Source organism: Triticum aestivum, chromosome 4D (assembly GCF_018294505.1).
Source record: "Triticum aestivum cultivar Chinese Spring chromosome 4D, IWGSC CS RefSeq v2.1, whole genome shotgun sequence".
NCBI classification, from domain to species: Eukaryota; Viridiplantae; Streptophyta; class Magnoliopsida; order Poales; family Poaceae; genus Triticum; species Triticum aestivum.
This window is the reverse complement of record NC_057805.1, coordinates 5,890,135-5,906,839: the sequence shown is the minus strand read 5'-3', so window position 1 is coordinate 5,906,839 and position 16,705 is coordinate 5,890,135. Positions and strand designations below refer to the sequence as shown.

The 16,705-nt window shown below is 46.4% G+C and overlaps 1 pseudogene; it reads right to left on the bottom strand.

Annotated features, from left to right (window-relative positions):
- Positions 1-8,846: 8,846 nt before the first annotated feature.
- Positions 8,847-15,649, bottom strand: LOC123100096 (uncharacterized; annotated as a pseudogene).
- Between the last annotated feature and the right edge of the window lie 1,056 nt (positions 15,650-16,705).

Here is a 16,705-nt window from a genome sequence, read left to right as displayed (position 1 = left end):
ATAATAGTGCAATTTTCATACTCTAATTGAATTTACGCACGTACTATATAATACACGCGTGTATACATTTTCACTCATCCAACATGGCAAAAATATCCATGTAGAAAAAATGACTAAAATATAAAAGTAAAATAGAATAAATAAATAACACATGCAATAAAAAAGCAAATAATGTGTGACGGGCTTCAAGCCCAATAGGAAAATCGAATTACCCCAAACCGGGGCTAATAAAAAATTCAGCCTAAGAAAAAATTGTCTTACCCCATACATGGGCAAGTCAAAAAATTTAACTGTTTTTGCTGTTAGACTTCCACCTGCCATAGGAAAAATCAGCCTAAGGAGCCATTACAACATAGAGAAAACAAAAACAGCACAAATGTTGACCCAAAAAAAAACGGTCAGAAAATCGACTTACCCAAATTTTAAAATCAGCAACTTACATATAGCTAAAGTGGTAACTATTACTACCTCAGTCCTAACTTACAACATGCTTGAAGAGAATAGTAGATTACTACTACTGCCATCTAGTTCCTTCAGAGTCTGAAACTCCAGATGCTCCAAAAGGATCTATGTATATTCCTCTAAAAAATTAAGAGAACAAATTACTGCACGAATTTTATTTTTTGTGTTGGCATGTGCTCTTCATGTTAGAGAACATAAACATGGTAATTCACTGTCCCTGAGCAGTTAACCCATTATCAGAAAAACTAAAATGAAAACATCAACCCTTCCTTGGTAGTATTGTATACGTCATAATAATCCAAGTAAAGCCGGTTAATCATGTCACTGTAATGCATCTTCAATCTCTGCTAACCTTGTTGTCTGTCTGTCTTTTTTTTTTTGGAGAAAACTCTCTGTCTATTTTGATGGTCACCAACCGAATTGGTATTCTGAATTTCAGACCGTCTTTAATTTATGTCATGGTAGGAGACAAGATCAGTCTACTTCTAGATGTGCATAGTGTTTTCTTAGAAATCCTCACGAGAAGTTAAATTCCTTTAAAGTTCCGTACGTACTCGGTGGCAATGCTTCATGGGTTTCCCCTCTTCGTAAAAAACTCTTAACGCATTTCTTGGATGGTCCTGCCTCTTGTAAGAAAATGGCATAATAATGACAAAATATGTGCTAGCTCCCCATGAAACCTTCCGTATAGGACAGTAGAATGTCCTTATCAGAATTCTTGCATTTGTCATACTAACTAACCACCCTCCAACCAAACGGACAAAGCGAATCTAAACCGCTTGTCGTCTACGTATCACTCCGGACTAATTACGGTTAATTAGTCGACACATTGCAAGCCTCACCTGCATTTAGTTAAAAATAACACTCGTCCCTTTGTGGAAATTATGATGTGGTGCTGTAAATTGCTTTGGTGGTATCCACCCTCATTGCTGCATTTACAAGGCAGGTAGAATTTTTTTTGCCCCTTCTTCAAGTGCCAGCCAAGAGCTTGGAATTTACAATGGGGAGGAGGAAGTCATGTTTATCTGTCCATCCTTGCTCTGATGTTAATTTTTGCAAGGTAAGTACAATGTTCTGTGCTTGTCATCGTTTAGACACATCACTTATCTTACTGGGACAGCACATTGTCTGGCATTCTTTTTGTTAAGTAGTAGTAATGGTATTTGCTTGCTCTTCCTGCCGAGCCTAATCAGGGGCCGGAGTTACTGTACTGATGAATTGGTCCACACATCATTTTCAGGTCAGTAGTATCTTTCTTCTCTTTCTTTGTGGAGAAAGTTATCTGATGGCTTAACCAATTGCAGAGGACTGGGTAAACAGATAAATTTGGCTTGGTCAATAAACCATCCATCCGGTTCCGGATTTCGCCCTAAAAATAGATTGAGCATTTGGGCGTTTGCAATGGGAATGGGCATCTCAAGTAAGATACCAAGAGCTCAGTTTCTACGTTAGGAAGAATGATATATAGAACTAGTAGCCATCCATGACAAGTTGATTGTGTGTGGTGATAATAAACTTTATCACGTGATTCTCTTGCAGGTTAAAGATTTCTCCATAGCAGATAAGAACCCCCTCCCCCCCCCCCCCTTTTTTTTAACAAACAAACTAGTGTTACCAACATTCATGATCAAGTGCAAGTTGCAGTACAGGCAATGCTTGCTGCTTTGCTTAACCTTACTTAAGCACATCGTCATCGCGTAACTGCTTCGCTCCTTGCTGTTGTACATACATATGCTAAATCGATCTCCATATAAACCTTTAAGAATGACAGCCAACAGAACTCTTAATTTTAGCGACATGCCAAATTAACAAGTGAGAAGAACTAAAGGAGGCGTGGTGCAGTGGAGACTTGGCGCCCGATGCGCGGAGATGGACTCGCGCAGGAGGAGGTAGCTGGCTGGCGTCATGGTGGCGTCGATGGCAGAGTGGCCTGACAAGGTAGAAGCCTCAATATCTGCTCTGAAGACGGACCTGTGGAAGATGACGGCGACGACACATGTGAGTGCGTCAGACCGGTCTGTGCCCCAGACCCGGTATGTGGCTCGGCTGGGGCTTCCGGCTTTTGATGATAGGCTTAGGTGAGTGGTCTGGGTATTTGGCCCAGCTAGCACCCTTTCATCATTTGGATAGGAGTAGTGGCATATGTTGCCAAGATGGTGGATTCAGGCATATTGTTGTAATTTTGTAAGGTTCTCGAGAATAATCAATAAAGTGGCCGCATGCATCCTTCAGATGCAGAGGCCGGGGGTCATCCTCCTTTTCTAAAAAAAAGAAGAACTAAAGGACTATCAAGAGAAAGACCAAGTTTGCGAGTCAATAAGAATCAGGGTACCATCTTCAACGAATGACCGGTTAGTTACACACGGCAAATGATGCCCAGAGCATTCAGTAACTAACAGGTTATGCAAAACTAAACTATGCGTCATGCTTCCTAATTAAGCAGCTGCACACCATCAACACTGACTGAATCAGTCAGTGATGTTGATTGAGATCACCAACCAAGCTGCCCTGACATTCAGACATATGGAGCCAGCACTAGAGTTCCTTCTTCTTCTGCTCACCTTTCGCTGTCGCGATAGGCGACACTGTCATGTCCGTATATCCGTACTCAAGGACCAGTGAGACGCATATACTCCTGTATGATATGATATATGGCTTTCATTCAGCTGTTAACCACCTGGTCGATGCTTAACTGGCTGCTAATGGCAGCTTGGTACAAGCTAGCCGTACCAGGCCATGCCGAGCAAGTCAAGTGAAGCATCACAGCTGGGTGGAGGAAAGGCTGATTACTCAATCAGCGCATGGATGTACACGTCGCTATTGTGTAATCTTCGATCCCAATCATTGTAATGTCAGTTCATCAAGCTATAGCTGTGCGTGTGCTATAGATCGAGCTCTTCTTGCTTTGCTAAGCTCGTATGTAGTGTGCGTCCAGCTACCTTATTTGTGTCCTCCATTGGCTGCGTACCAGGCGCACTTCGAGTCAATCACTCACACTCCCTGCAATGCGACGCTCGTCTTTCTTCCAAAGGGGTTGAAACGATTTTCACCGGTTTGGTCTACGCCCTAGCCATTAATGGTCGCCCAAATTTCATCAGAGCATGAATACCACACTAATTTGGAGTGTCTGTTGCACATCTGTAGGTAAGTTGGAGGGAAACTCATCAGCATGTTTTTTAATTAAAATACCTCCCATGCATGTACTATTAATTAATTAAAATGACATGACAATTCCTAATAGCATTCGCCACGCAGGGCAGAAAACTATTACACACAATGCCTTCTGACCTGTTATCAAAACTAAACTTCACGGTCTGATGTGCCACCTCATCAGCATGGCCTTTCTCACATAGAGACTCTTGTTTGTGCTTCCAAATGTAATGCATTCGTCAACGGCTATCGACTGTTGCACTAGAGTTAGACAAGTAACAACGAACGCATGATCTTGTTGCCTAGGCGTGACATGCATGATAAGGTGCTTTGTTTAGTATGTTTGGTGGATATTATTCAAGTATCACGTCGCTTTTTCTCTCGGGAAGCGGCCTGCATATATACAACTAACTTGTGTTCAAATGTGATGTGTCAGAGTGTGAAATGTCTAGATCCGGCTGTGCGCAACAAAGGTCAACGAATCCGATATGATGTGTAACTTAGTCTAATAGTCCTATTTCATTTTTTAAATGAGCTTCAGCTATTTGTCCACGCGTTACGAAATACGTACCTTACTGTTTAGTTACAAAAAATTATGAACACGTAGGGCTAACCTTTCCTTACTGTTAAGTTACAAAAAATTATGAACACAGCGCGGTTAGAACTTCAAACCAGCAACTTAATTTAACACGCAAAGCAGTAACCAAACGGGATAGCTCACCTCTCTTGTGGAAACTCCGGTTTTCTTCCTCTTGTACAGGACGACGTGGCATGCTTGGGCCGGCCCAACAGTCACCATGGCTGCCGCATTTTTATCTATATTCTATTTTTCCTTTCCTTTTTCGTTATTTCATTTTTTCCTTTCTTGAGTTTAGTTATTTTTTCGTTCACAATTTGCAGCAACTGTTGGGAATTTATTAGCAATTTTCATAAAATTGTTAAAAATTTCAAAATTTCTGATAAATTTAAAATAAATGGTTAGAACATCAAAATATGTTCATGTTGATTCGTAATTATGGAAATTTCGTATTTGAAATAACAGAAGCATTGAATTTAAGAAAACTACGTGCTTACAGATGCAGCCGTCTGGGCTACTCCGGCACCCTACTCTTAACTTGTGTTTTTTTTGCACAATGGATAAATGACCCTACCTTTTTACAGTAGCCTGGCATGTACATAATAGGTATCCATGCCTGATACGAACGACTTAGGACACTGTCAGCATGTTGGCATGTACATATAGGCTGTTATTCACTGAAATAATTCAAAAATATCAAAAACTTGTCCTACGGGAGTACCAGTTGGCATGGTGGCTTGAAATGGCAATACAAGGTGATGGAAAAAAAATGTATTTGAAGACGTCGAAAAACGAAGTGTTCACAAATAGACCCAAACACCCTGTGTCTAACATGTTTTTTTGTACATGTGAGGAATGATCCCAACTTTTGCCACCAAGGATGCGTGTCCATGGTAGGCACCCATGTCTAGTTTGAATGAATTCGGGCACCGTTTGCACGTTGCAACACGTTCAGCCATTTCTCGACTTTTTTTCACCGAGAAATTTTCAAAAAAATACTAGTTGTCGAAAACAGAGACAAACTGGCATGATGGCATGAATTGGTGATACAAGGTAATGGAAATAAATTAAGGCCATTTGATGGATGTAAAATACCAGGTATTCACAAACGGACCCTTCTGGCCTATCCCGAACACCCTCTGTCTAACATGGATTTTTGTTGTACATGTGAGAAATGACCATAAATTTGGCCACCAAGGGTGCATGCCCATGGTAGGCGTCCATGCCTGGTTCGAATGAATTTGGACACCGTTTGCACGTTGCGACACATCTGGCCATTTATCGGCCATTTTTCACCAAGAAAACTCCAGAAAAATACAAAACTTGTCGAAACGAAAACAACTTTGCATGGTAGCATGAATTGATGATACAAGGTGATGGGAAAAAAATTCGAGCCATTTGACGGATGTAAAAAATGAGGTGTTCACAAACGGACCTTTCTCGCCTCCCGAACACCCTCTGTCTAACATGGTTTTTTGTTGGACATGTGAGGAATGGTCCCAACTTTTTCCACCAAGGGTGCGTGCCCATGGTAGGCATCCATGCCTGGTTCAAACGAATTTGGAGTCCGTTTGCACGTTGTGACACGTTCGGTCATTTATCAGCCTTTTCTCAAGAAAACTCCAAAAAATACAAAACTTGTCAAAAACGGCACGTGCGAGTTTTCCCTTTTTTTCTGTTGGTTTGGTAGGGAAAAACCGTCTGGTTTTTTAGTACTGTTGGGAAAATCTCAGGAAATAAGGTAAGGTCGCAAGAAATAATATAGAGCAACATTGTAAACGGGGATATTTTAGGTCCCTACAGTTTGAAAATATAAAAAAAATCTGCACATCTTCACTAAAACGTCTTATATATGTTTTACAGAGGGAGTACTATTAAAGGGAAGTCTGTGTGTTGTCGTGATACATCCTCCCCGCATAAATATCTCCTTTCCCATGTAAAATACGTATATCTTTTTCTCAATGTTCTTCTCTCACAAAATCTTCTTCCTAAATCACAAACATATCTCCTTCCCAAACCACAAACATGTAAGAACCAAAATCTCCTGAGCCGGATTCGAGACAAGATTTACCGATGAACTGTTCCAAGCATCCTTTGGTGTGGAGGCTCCATGAGGTCGTCATGCTCTCCATTGCGTTCGCGCTCCAGCACGACAATGTTCTCCATGAGGTCATCTTGCTCTCCATTGTGTTCCCGCCAAGATCCTGATGAGCCGAGGGGATGCACTCTGGCGAGAAACCAAACACAAGGGGAAATGGCACTGGCGCGGCTCGGCGCTCGTTTTGCGTGTTGCGGTGGCCGGGCATGGCAGGTAGGTGTTGCGAGGGCGAGTGCAAGTGGCGGGAAGGGCGTGCGGCGAGAGAGGCGCGAGGAGTGGGTGCGATGAAGGTGTCTCTGGCGCACGCCGGGCAGCCAATAATCATAGGCGGCAGAGGTAGGTAGAGCGACACGTCATCGGAATATAATGCATGAGCGGGCGAGGCGTGTAAATCGGGTAAAATGAAAATTATGGATGGTTTGTCCCGTGAATGCTGGCCCCCCACATAGTCAGGAACGGTCAACCGAGTCTCCTCGTCAATATTGGTGGGCACCACATCGGCCGGACAGGTCAACCGGGTCTCCTCGTCGTTGCAGTTGATGTGGCGAGTGGTAGGTCCCATATGGAAGGAAACGACGCAACTGAGATGACAACTGGTGGAGACGGCGCAGGGGCATGCAACTATAGTTTCCTTGCAAGCGATAGTGGCAAGGACCGAATTCACGAAGTTTAAGTTCGGTAGCGGCATGGACCCAAAAAAACCTTGTATATTTGGCTAATTAGTCATACCAAAATATACTATGCAGATGATGCTCGCTCACTGGTCTTAGATACGAAATGGTTCACCCCTTGTAGAACTAGGAGGGTAGGAAAGAGTGAATTGTCAAATTGGTTGATGAGCTTGACGGTCATGGAGGTAAATATGATCTAATCAAAATATTTTTTCCATTATTTTTTCTAATTCTAAGTCATTTAAGCTTTCTTACGTTTAAGTAGAGTCTTCTAATATATCTATGTTGAGATTCTCATGGGGGATTAGGGAACCAAGATTTGTCCAGCATTTTCGCCGGATCGAGATTAGATCACACGACTAGCACAACAATTTGTACATGAAACAAAACTGAGCCAGGTGCAGTGAAACTCATTTTGTATTCCCATGGATATATTGTTGCCACAATGGTATCACATCATGCTATGCTAAAACCTAATATATTGTGATTGTTCTATCTTATGTGTTGTGTTTTTTCTTCTTCTCATTTTTCATCTATTATTGGCCTCATTACCCTTCTAACCCTCCAAAACATTATGCCTCTTGGATATACATGTTATGTATTGCCCGCTACGAAGTGTGATCAGGTATCCCCCCCCCCCCCCCCCCCTCCTCCTCCAATGAGATGGGCTAAAATTAAAGTGGATGTTGGTTGCTTTTATTCCAGTTCCATTCGTGTTGTGGCTCGGGGTTCTAGATATATGATTATCACCTCGGCTTGGGAGTTCTTGCCTAGCCATGGGTAAGTTCAGGAGGATGAACTTCAAGCGTGTGTCATGGGTCTTCTTATTGGTTTGGATAATCGTATGCATTTGACGCTTGAGACAAACTGCTTACATGTTCTGAGATACCTCGTGACCGCTCAGTTTGAGAAATATGCAATCATTGACTTGAAGAAGGAGGCGAAGGAAATTTTGGTTCGATTACGGGATGTGACGATTTGTAAGATTAGTCGGGAAACCAATATGGTTGCCCATGCCACTGTTCCCTTTTGTAAAAATATTAGGAGCAATGGGGTTTGAGCGGTTCAGAGCCGTCCTGTGTGTTGGAGCTCAAAACACCATTTCTCCTAACATTTCTAAATGTGGTGTGACATGTTATGTCTTATGTGTGATCATTTTTTCCGCATCCCTCATGCCCATACCCTAATTCTGCCCCTGCCTAACCATGAACAATAATATCACATCCTTTTTCAGTTGTATAAGTGACAGTAAACGATGGCACTTCAGATGTTGATGGCCCTCTCTAAAGTGATGAAATGTTGTTCGAGATGAATCAACACACTAGAAATACATGATCCTAAAGAAAGCACTAGCGGTTCTGTAATGCATGAGTTGCAAAGGCGTCAATGTGGCAGCAAGGACGCAGATGGGAACGGAGCGGCATGCGAGTGAGATGGGGAAGTTGAGTGGAGATGATGTCCTGCGGTGAAGTCATTCGATCTTCTATGACTATCGATCTTGTATATTGCCACTACGGAAATGTCTACACTAACTTTTGAAATTATACACCATAGTTAAAAACTCTGTTTCACCTACATGATTTTGATTATATGAAAATCAGCCCCGATATTAAGCACTAAACAACCCTAAAATTATTTTAGGCAAAAGAGGGACTAACCCTCCATCAATCGATGATTCAGATTTAATTGTACATCCTATTTCATCTAGTGTGGTACTAAGTCTGAGAGATTTTCTAAAAAGAGTATTCATCTCATCTTTCTTATCTCTTCCTGTGACTACTTCCATATTTCAGAAAACCGAGGTCGTCAAATTACATGACATCTCCGGTCCCAACTGCTTCTATCTTTCATTTATCTTGATCCGTAGCCTTTTGAAAACTCACATGGGTTATGCAGTTATGATAGATATGAGGTCAGAATTCCACCCACCACGTTTAACTCTACCCCTAGAGATCTTCACAAAACCCCCCTGTCCTCTTGTGTGTGTGTGTGTGTGTGTGTGTGTAATGTCCTCTCCCTCTCCTCGATCTGCATCAACTACTGGACTAGCTAGCTTTGAATCGCATGGGATACTCTCTCATTTTCTGTCATATTCTCATGTAGTGCTCAATGCATTAGAATATCTAGAAATGAGAGGCCTCGGGAATTAACCCTTTTCTTATGCATAAAACAGTTTAAGACTACATGCTGGAAGATGCTCAGCTATAAGAGGATGATGTGCTGCGGTACAGAGATCTCCAAGTCAACTATCATGAATATTTAGAGGTAGAAGGTTTCGGAGAACTCTCGAGATACATGAAATATCCTGCATTGGCGTACATGGTACCTCGTGCATCTCAACAACAAGCAGCTAAATTTAGTATGTACAACTTATCTAGTGTATGGGTGTCCAATCGTCTTTTTGATGATAACGTGGGTAAGAATTCCTAAGTGTGTTGTGATATGTCTTCAGTAAATAGATAGGAAGACCAATGTGGTGATTGGCTCTTGTGAGGAACAACTTTGGTTTTTGCTTTCCTAAAGTTAATACAGGGCACAAATCAGAGAACGAAAAACAGAGGAAGGTTGCAACAAATAAAAATGTGAAATAAAATCAAGCTCCGCACAGCTTCTGAAGCTGAAAGAGGGAAACAAAATAACAATAACCATTCTTAAACAATCCCAGCCGTTAATCACGCTCTGGCCGAGGGATCCAAAGATGAAGAGAGACACCACATACACAAAAACTAGGAAAGATATGGTGATACCAAATTACCAACGGAAATAAATCAATACCAACATGATTAACGTTATCACAATAGCTAAATGCCAGTCGACTGGTTTTTTGATTTGGGTCAGTCAATTTTGAGAATGAAGAAGGAAGCGCCGGAGATGAAGAAAGAGACCGCCGGCACCGGGAAGAACACCCCACTATCTATCTTAGGGTGGTGGGTGCAGGTTCACTGGAGAACCGCCCCCACTATCTATCTTAGGGTGGCGTGTGGGGTGCTGCTTCGCCGGAGTTTTTTGGGTGGTCGTCAGGCTTAGAGGGGATGGTCGTGGGTGGCGGCAAGATCGGTGGTGGGGGCGGTTCAGGGGAGGGCGGTGTGGCGAGGCGGTTGCGGGCGGCGGAAGCAGGCGGCTAGGTCGGCGGCGGCGGGGCGCTTCGATGTTGAAGAAGAAAGCGGCGGAATGTTGAAGGTGCAATCTTCACCGTTTGTTTTGTGTAGTATCTGACGGCTGATAGGAATCGACTGGCTCAAATAATCTTTTCAGCCGACTTACATCTAGCCGCACCCTATGTGTGTTTGAAGAGCGCAGTGCGTGGGTATGGTCGCTGGACGGAACGCCGGTTCAAGGAGATGCGCCACCCTGGTCCAATTTCTTCGTGGTATGCACCAATGAGAGATGCGCCACCATAACTGACGATGGGACTCCCGGCACCGAACGCACTCCATCCACGATAGCAGCAACACACGAGCCGACAACGTCGGCCGGCACCACGGTGAAGCCCGCGCCGGAGTGGTGCTCACTTCCGTCTCATGAGGGCAACTCCAACGCACGACCCCAAGTCCGCCTGTCGGGGACACATCCATCCCACTTTTCCTCCATTTCGTCCAAACCTTCCCGTGCGCCCCTTCTCTCCCTCCTTCATGGACGGCGACCCGACAAACCCCGACGATGCGGCCACGGCCGAGCGCCCCGCGGCGAAGAAGAAAGGTCCCAAGGGCCTCAGGAAGCCTCGATCCGAGTGCACGCCAGAGGAGATCGCCTTCCTCGACTTAGAAGCGGCGAAGAGAAGGGGCCGGCGGGCAAAGGCGAGGGAGATGAAGGCGGCTGTGGCCTACGCTGTCGAGGCCGACGCCCGGCGTCAAGCGCGGCATCTTGCCGACGTCGACGAGAAGGAATCCATCGCGGCCAAGGCGCATGCCGTTCTCATGCTCGGGTTGGCATGACCACCGCCGACCATCCTCTCGGTCGCTGGCATGGCCGCGGTGAGCACGGGATCGTCGGTCGGTCATCCTCCTCAGTATAGGTCGCCGAGCTCGTCCACCAGAACCGGTCCGCCGGGATACAGTAGCACTGGCCACACGCCCGACGGGACGCATAGGAAGCAGTCCCGGCCGTTTCCGACGGCAAGCTTCGCCGGCGCCCGTAAGCTGTTCGATGGAATGGCACAGTCGACGCCCACAGCCGACGATCCTGATTGTTCAGCGTTCATGGAGAGCGTCATCTTCGAGGGCCGTGGGGAGGCCTTCCAGCCCCTCGGCCAAGGCCAGCCTTTCGATCCCGACGAGACCCAGAGCCAAGACGGCCGCGGCCACTATGAGGACACTGATTTCGCCGGCCATGATGGAGAGGAAGACGACCATGGCAACTCATGGCATGAAGATGATGACTTGAATTGTGAAGATGAGGAGGAAGAGTTCGGCATTTTGCAAGAGCCATTGGTGTTTATCGATGAGCTCACCCCGACCGAGGCACAAAAGAGGAAGCAAAGTATTCGCACGGGGTCATACACCTAAAAAGAGGACAAATTGATTTGCGAGATTTGGATTGAGATAGGGGAAGATCCGATAAGAGGTGCCGAGCAAAAAGGTGCCATCTTTTGGGGGAGGGTTCACAAAACCTCCCATGAGTGAAGGAAGTTTGCCCCCTATCAATTTGAGAGCACTCGCAGCATCAACTCAATCCAAATAAGATGGGGGTTCATTCAACAAGAGTGCAACAAGTATTGCCGCACTTGAGAGCGTCAAAGCCCGTCCCTTGAGTGGCCTTGGCATTGATGACTTGGTATGAACCTCTTGCCTTTTCATTTTGTGTCCATTCATGTTGGCATGCTTTTCATTTTCAGACATGTTGTGTCCTTCGCTATTACATTAGCATCGTCATCAATGATTGTGTAGGCATTTCAATTCGAAGCATTCAAGGTCCGACACAAGAACAAACCGTTCACTCTCATGCATTGTTGGGCGCTCATCAAAGATTGTGCCAAGTTCAAAGACCAATATGCCGCTCGTAAGAAGAAAGGAGGGAAGAAGGCTGTGGCTGATGAGGGAGACTTGCTCAAGAGGCCGAGTGGCAATACAAGCTCGAAGACCGATGAGAGGCGTGATGCATCTTCCATTAATTGCCTTGCAAGGCACTTTGGAGAACATGATGAGCCAAAAGGAAGTGAAGGATGAGAGGAGGAGCGAAGGAAATAAGGAGCAAATGAAGATATATCTAGAGCTCCAAACGAAGAAGTTTGCCATGGAGGATGCCGCAGAGAGGAGGAAGCTTGACATGGAGGAGGCAACGAAGAGGAGGAAGCTTGACATTGAGGAGGCCGCTCAACTCAAGAAGCTTGAGATCGAGGCCACCATGGTGGACACAAAAGCTAAAGAGGTGGCACTCGCCTTCATGAGCGTGGACAAGACCAACATGTCGCTGGAGAGGAAGACTTGGTTCGCGAATCGGCAGAAGGAGATGTTCGCCCGCGACGGCCTGAACTAGGTGAGGCCTCGGGCCGTGACCGACGTCCGTTCATTTTGAAGGCTGGCTAGTGTGCCGGCCGCTGGCTTTGTTGCTGGCGTCAAAAACCTATTCATTTTGAGCGCTGGCTCCTGTGTCGGCCGCTAGCTTTGTTGCCGGCGTGAAACATGTCCTTTTTGAAGGCTAGCTCCTGTGGCGGCCGCTGGCTTTGTTGCCGGCATGAGACTGTAGGCCGCCGGCTGTGTTGCCGGCCAGCGTGAACTAGTGTGAACCCGCCTACGGCCAACATCCTTGGTTCTCACGTTTGCATACACGAGGATAAGATGCGGCCGCACGTTGGGCGCCCGGCCGAGGCAAACCCAAATCCAGACGAACATGACCCTATTCTCATCCCCAAATGGACGAAATCCGAACAAAACGGACGTCCGAGTAGAATCGTACGCGAGAATTGGCCTGACAGCGCCCTTGACGCCGCGAACAACGGTGAAAGGGTGTGGCGCTACCGGCGCCTCGGCAACATGTATGACACACCCAAACCGGTGCTTATTGGTGGGCAAACACCAATGGGGTGCCATAACCAAAGGACTACGATGACGAGCTCGAGACGATGTGACTCGTGTCTGCCAAAGAACTAGCAATCGTCAAAGAGGCCCTGGCCACACCTGAGTGGATGAGCCCGATGCAGGAGGAAATGCTGGTGTTCACCGACAATATTACGTGGGAGCTCGCCACACTCCGTGCCAATCACCACACGATCGGGCTGGAGTGGTTCTTCAAGCTGAAGGACCCAACGGCAACAACGTAAAGCACAAGGCGAGGCTCGTCATCAAGGGGTATGCCCTAGGGGCTGGAGTTTGACGAGGTCTTCGCTTCGGTGGCACGCATGGAGACGGTGTGCATCCTGATCGCTCTCGCTGCGCACGCCGGCTGGCAGGTGCGCCATTTGGACGTCAAGTTCGTGTTTCTCAACGCAGCCGCCCGGCTTCGTTGATACTAGCAACCCACACTGTCTTGAAGCTCAAGAAGGCCCTGTATGGTCTACGACAGGTGCTGCATGCGTGGTTGGCCAAGCTCGACTCCTCGCTCTGTGATCTTGGCCCGGTGACGACACCAATTTTCTGCTCGTGGTTGTGTACGTCGATGACCTGCTCATCACAGGCACCAATGTCGGCGTTGTGCACCTTATTTAACTGCGTTGTGCACCTTATTTAAACGTGCGTGTTACTATTATCTGTACCTGTTTTGTCGGCAATGGAATAGCAATGGATATTGCCAAGCTACGAACTATGGTGGTTTTTTACATGTCATTCTTGGCCTCATCTCTTTCTATTGAATCATTTGACAATGAGTGATACCACTTCAGCTAATGATGGTATGATGGTATGATGCTATGATGTCTTAGGGCATTTCTAACCGATCCCCTAAAACTTAAGGGAGTAAACGGTGGAGTAAAGTTAGTGGAGTAAAATTTTACTCCACTAATGGTGGCCGCACCTAGCCGATCCCCTAAAAGTTAGTGGAGTAAACATAAAATTGTCTCGATTTTGTGTCCTAGCCACACCAACTTCAAACACTACACAATACATATCTTAAAATCATTCGAAGTAAAGCATTGATAGCAATAATCGTCATAACATAAAGTTTCATCACCGCGTTTGTCAAATTTAAACATGCAAAGTTCACCCAAAAGACGTCACTTCAAACACAATGTTTGATTCAAAATCACCACAAACACAGCATGCATATGTTGTGGATCGAGCCAATCTTTGGCATGCACCACCACCCTCTCGACCACCACCACTCAAACGAGGTCATCCGCAAGAAATCAACTTTGCCACCCCGTTGGCCACCATCACCCTCACCACCACCCTCTCGGCCACCATCACCACCACCACCATCACCACCCCCTCGGCCACCATCACCACCACCCCCTCAGCCACCACCAACATTCCAAAGAGAGGTCAAGATTTCTCCACGAGTGAGCCCCCAGTACTTTCTTTCAGTTTCATCCATTGTGCTGGATTCATGAACATGATAGCATGCTCTTCGGCCTTCTTCACATCACTAATCCTCTCCTCATCGAGTGCAAGCCTATGCTCCTCAGGCTTTAACTTTCTCTCTTCGGCCGCCATCTTGGTCTTCCACTTCTCATCCTCGAAGGCTTTGAGCTCATTCCGCCTTGCCACCTTGTCTTCTTTGTGTTCGGCCGCCAACACCTTCTTCGTCTCAATCATTGCCACAAGTTCATCCTTGTAAGTGCCACCGAATGCATTCCGCTTCTTTCTTTCTTTTGCAATCTTGTTTCCTTCCGGTCTATTCTTGGCATCTTCATCAACCTCATCATCGTGCTTAATGGATATGCTCAACCTTGACCTCTTCAGAGTGGTCTCCGCAATTCTTTGGATCCACTTCTCATTCTTGCGTAGCTCTTTATAGCAATGATGCAGAGTGAAGGGCTTGTGGTCGAACATGGTCTTTCGATGCTTGAATAGCTCTTGGATGTAGGGGCCATACTCCACCACTTGCACACCACTCGGTGGAGCATGGTTCACTTGGTCGATGCAACCGAACCATCGGTTGCATTGATTATGGATGGTGCTCCAACTATGCCCAAGCAAACCTTGTGCACGGCTTGATCGCACGTCGACGGAGGAGTTTTAGAAGTCGGTGATCCTCTCCCAAAACATGGTCTTGGTTTGATCCGTCCCGATCGTTGCATCCATGGAGATGGCACACCAAGCATCACAAAGTGCAAGGTCCTCCTTTTGGTTGTAGTTTTGGGTGCGGGTCCTTGCGGCCTTGATGCTTGATTCGGTCACCTCCACCACCTCCTCCTCGGCCTCCTCCGTGTCTTGGGTGGACGCATGATCGAAAAACAAGTCACCATAGTTGAGATCATCAACGCCAACGGTGCCCAAGGACTCCAACGACGCGAGGAATTCAGCTGTGGTCATCTCCGCTCTACAATGTCAAAGCAAGCACTATAAACCCTCACTACCAATCACGAACAATCACTATCGAATTCCAATGGGACACGAGATTTTTTTACCTTGTTGGCATTTCATCGAGCACTGGGCGGCCGCGTTTTTTGTTGTCGGCCGCGGCCGCCGCTCGCGCCGGAGTAGTCTTCGTAGGGACAGCCGGAGTTGCTGCACGAGGCATAGGCCTTGCACGAGCCGACACTGCGGTCTTCTTCGTCTTCTTCTTGGTGGCTGCCGCGGTGAGCGCCGCTGCCATCGGCTTTCGAGACCGTTTGCCTCCGGTAGGTGCGGCAGGAAGGCGGCCTGCCGTTGCCGGAGCCACGATGGCCCCGCCGGACACCATTGGCGCGGTTGGATCCGGTGCTTGGACGTTGTGGTTCTTTATCATCCCCAAGCTTTTTTTCGCCACCGGCGGCGGCGCGTGGGTGGATTCTGGCGGCGATTCGCGGCGCTGGCGGCCGGAGGGGTGAGCGGGGGTGTTGGCTATCCATTCCGGCCGGCTCGGAGGTCATAACTGGCGGCGGCGGGGGCGGGAGGCGGTGCGGCGCGGGAGGGAGAGACTCAGTTTTACTCGGCCGAGCAAAATTGGACTAAATTTAGAGAATCTTTTGGGGAAATATGGAGTTGGAGTAAAAAATTTACTCCATTAACTGTTTTAGGGGATCGGCTAGATCCGCCATAAGGGAGTAAACTGAAAATTTTACTCCCTTATGGCCTTTTAGGGAATCGGTTAGAAATGCTCTTAGACCTTTATTTAGTACTGTAGAAGTGTTGTATGGAACAATCCAACACACTAGAAATGCACGATTCTTGTAGGAGTACTAGCGACATACGAGCGAGTGTGGTAAGGCTGAGGGTCCTAAAGACTTGATAGGTCATCTTTTCCATCTCTATCTATGGCTATGTACATCTTTCAAAAGAAATGGAAGGCATCAAGTAATATGTCATTTCACGTCCCATTGGTAGGTATCACTGAATCAACATGTGGCCTTCCTAGTACTCCCCGCAACTTTCATAGGTATCAGATCATAATCTCACCCCCACTATTCTCAATTGTATTGCACTAATTAGAAATGAGAAGCCTTGGGAACTAACTCTGTCCTTATGTATGTCGAAATTAGGGACGATAAGCAGAAAAAAATTCCCGCCGCTAGGTGCCATCTCAATATCTCATTACTACCTTTCTTGCTATTCTCAGCGAGCTAGCACTTCAGAGTCTCCTTTTCAACTCTGCAATCTATACCCTTGTGGTGAATAAGTAGTCCTCCGGTATTAGTGCTAACTGGAATTTTTTTCTCCTTTAGACCATTTG